At 30.8% G+C, this 3,764-nt stretch overlaps 1 non-coding gene across 1 annotated transcript; it reads right to left on the reverse strand.

Annotated features, from left to right (window-relative positions):
* Positions 1–3,227: 3,227 nt before the first annotated feature.
* Positions 3,228–3,316, reverse strand: Trnaf-gaa (transfer RNA phenylalanine (anticodon GAA)). The gene is given in 2 exon segments: positions 3,228–3,262; positions 3,280–3,316. It is a non-coding gene; the product is annotated as a tRNA-Phe (tRNA).
* Between the last annotated feature and the right edge of the window lie 448 nt (positions 3,317–3,764).

Genomic DNA, 3,764 nt, shown 5'->3' on the forward strand with positions numbered 1-3,764 from the left:
TGACTAGAAAATATTTTTATAACTAAGGACCTAACAAATACAGATCTTTATATAAATGTATTTATAACAAGAGATGTGTTTGTCAGGAACACAATGCCCCCTATTGTGCCGCTTTGATTTTTTATCATTTGGCAGGTACAGATAATTATCTCCCTTTAAAGCTTATTACTTCCTTGGATTAGCTTTTTTGACCTTTGACCTTGAACGATGACCTTGACCTTTCACCACTCAAAATGTGCAGCTCCATGAGATACACATGCATGCCAAGTATCAAGTTTCTATCTTAAATATTGCAAAAGTTATCAAAAAACTTTAACTAAGGTTAAAGTTTTGGGACAGAATGACAGACTGGCCAAAAACAATATGCCCCGATCATTCGATCCGGGGGCATAAAAATGACAACTGAACAAGTACCTCTGGAACGCATTTGCTAATAATAGGATCACAATAATGTAAAAATATATAAAAGCATCCATAAAAAGTATAACATAAACCAGCGCCTCTGGAATAAATTTGCTAAAGAAATGGAAAACAATACTAGATATCAAGTTACTTTTTTGGTAAATAACATAGTATGATAACATGTAACAATAATAGGATCACAATAATGTAAAAATAATGTAATTAAAGTATCCAAAAAAACACACAACATACACCAGTACCTCTGGGATAATAATGGTAAAGAAATGGAAGACAATACTAGATATCAAGTTAAATTTTTGGTAAATAACATATTATGACAACATTTAACAATAACAGGATCACAATAATGTAAAAATATATAAAAGTACCCGCTTCAGCCTCTTTGCCAATGACTTTGCAGAGCACCCATGCTTTTTAGAACCCATCAGTCAAACTTGACAATTATCTGAAATGCAAAATCACAGCATAAATACACATTAAAAATAGGATAAATATTTAAAATATTACCATTCCCCTTGTAGCACTAGTAACATCTTACCATTATTAATTAATCCATATATTTTTTCTATAGTACAGTTTTTAGCCCTCCGCTGGTTTTTTATTACTTCGCTATTATACATTTAAATGTTATAACTTATTACTAAACACATAAACATACAAACATGCATTCAACAAATGCTTTATACTGTATGTGTTAGCCTTGACCTTGTGACTTAGACCTAAAGCCTCATAACTGGTATGCATAATAGATCTCAATCAGATGCAAGAACATGTAAAGTTTGGAGAACCAGGCCCATACAGTTTCATTTTATGAGCAAGGTTAAAGTTTTAGGGCAGAAAGACAGACAGAATAAACAAAATTCAATCTTATTCTATGTATTTCTCGACAAATAAGTCACAAAATAGTATTATAATTAAATAATTCCAATGAAACATTATATCAAATTTATGAGAAACTAGGCACTTTTCATTTCATATATATATATATATATATATATATATATATATATATATATATATATATATATATATATATATATATATATATATATATATATATACAAAAACTTTTGTGGTAGCAAGAGCTTTACAATAATACAAGCACAGTATTTAAACAATAATATACTGTTTTGAGATTTTCCCCAATCAGCTGATCCGCAACTGACGTGAACACGAGGTGCAATTTCCATGCTTTTATTTCCATAAATCATAAACATATACTAAAATCACTCGCAGAAATTTAAAAATAATAATAAACAAGATAAGTTTTGATGCAAAGCATCAAAGGGCGTCAGGAATTTTAGTGTAAAAGACACTCAATGAAGTTACATGGAACGATTTTTTTTCTACTGTAAATATTAATATATTGGCCGATTATTTTAAACAAAATAGAAAAAGATACTGGTATAACCATTATCTATAATTTTGTATTATAAACCCCAAATAACCATTATTTATGATGTTGTGTTATAACCCCCAAATAACCATTATCTATGATTTTGTGTTGTAACCCCCAAATATTTCATAGTTCATTTTATTTACATTGGTTTCCTTTTTTTATTGGCATCCGTGTACAGTTTTCATTAATGGAACAGAACTGTGTAGGTTTTAAAAAATCTGCTTCATCTTGTAAGCGTAATTTCATATTTTTCTCAACTTCAAGGGGAGATGATTCTGAAATTATTCTTACGCTGCTCATTTACAATAGGGGTAGGGTACTCATTGATATGAAAACACTGTACAAGTTTGAAAAAAAAATGAATGAAAAATGTAAATTGCATAAAGAAGCTGCATTTCACAATAATTTGAATTTCAGTAAAAGATCATAATAGATTAATTGCTCCGATATTCACCATTTTCAATAGGGTTCGAGTAATACTGATATAAAAACACTTAACAAGTTTGGAAAGATTCAGACGAAAGTTGTGAAATCTTTTAAACAAGTGGAAATTGTTTATTTTGTCAAATTTAATAGAAAAAAAATCTGGATTTATTGTCCCGATGTTTCTTATTTTAAATGAGGTAAAAATGCTCATTGATATGAAGACACTGTAAGTTTGGAAAGAATCGGACGAAAAATGTTGACATAGTCACCTAACCAAACAGTTTTTCACTTTTATTTTTAAATTCAAAGAGACATAATTCTGGAACTATGGTCCGATACTGCTCATATAGAGTTTGGGTTGGATCCTCATTGATAAAAAACCTGTGCAAGTTTGGTAACAATCGGATGAAAATTTTGGACTTCAAACAACGATTTCAAAATTTCTCAAATTCTAAAGAAGATAACTATGGACGTTATGGTCGGATAATGCTAAAGGGCCCATACCACCTGGATAGTAATACGTGTCGCGCTTCGCGCTCTATATGTGGTTCTTAAAAAAAAACTCAGAGGAGTGCTTGACTCTAGAGAAACGGGTTGCTGGGACACAGCTCCTCCTTGATAAGCGGCTGCTTCCTTTATCACAACTCATTGTTACAATCAATAATACGTGTCGCGCTTCGCGCTCTATATGTGGTAGGGATAGTACTTAGGGCCTATGGTAGACAACCATAAAAATACATGGATAATAGATGTTTTGTTTGCATTTATTTGTTAATATAAAAATACGTGTATTTTTTATAAGATATTTAAGTGATGTAAAAAAATTTAATTAACTTTGTCACCACGCGGCATCTATTAATTTTAATAAAAATGTCCAATTGTAGTAAAATGGATTTTAAAATGTCTACATAAAATAAAGCTTTACTATATTTATTAATCTGACTGAAAAAAATTGTCAGCCGCCGAACTGTTCCGTTCGTGCCGGAACCCGGGATTGAACCGGGGCCTTTAGATGGTTGTTGCGTAAGCAACTTCAGTCTAACGCTCTCCCAACTGAGCTATTCCGGCTAACATCATTTATGTACTGCTATTAGGTGAAGTTGTGTATAGCGATCGTTAATATATGTCTATAAATAAACTAATACATTGTAGTAAGTTTTCGTACCACTAGGCCTTCCAATAAACTTGCTTGCGCAATAGGTCGTCAAATATCGTACTACATTGATTCTCCACTAAATAAGCAAATTAGAAAAAACACAAAATAAATATATTTTAATTATGTTTTGTTTTTAAACAAAACCAGAAAGTTTCGCTTATTTGCCCAGTCCCTGTGATCTTTCCCCTGTGATCAGTTGTGGATCAGTTATTAATTAAAACAATTAGCTTTGCATTATTGGCAATAAATGTTGTAATAAATGTAATAGGCACAAATGCAGTACTTATTTACACTAATTTACAAAAAAATCACCACTATGCAAGATATTCTTAAAACAAAAATATATACATTGATCCGTAA

The sequence above is a fragment of the Dreissena polymorpha genome, chromosome 16 (assembly GCF_020536995.1).
Source record: "Dreissena polymorpha isolate Duluth1 chromosome 16, UMN_Dpol_1.0, whole genome shotgun sequence".
Taxonomy (NCBI): Eukaryota; Metazoa; Mollusca; class Bivalvia; order Myida; family Dreissenidae; genus Dreissena; species Dreissena polymorpha.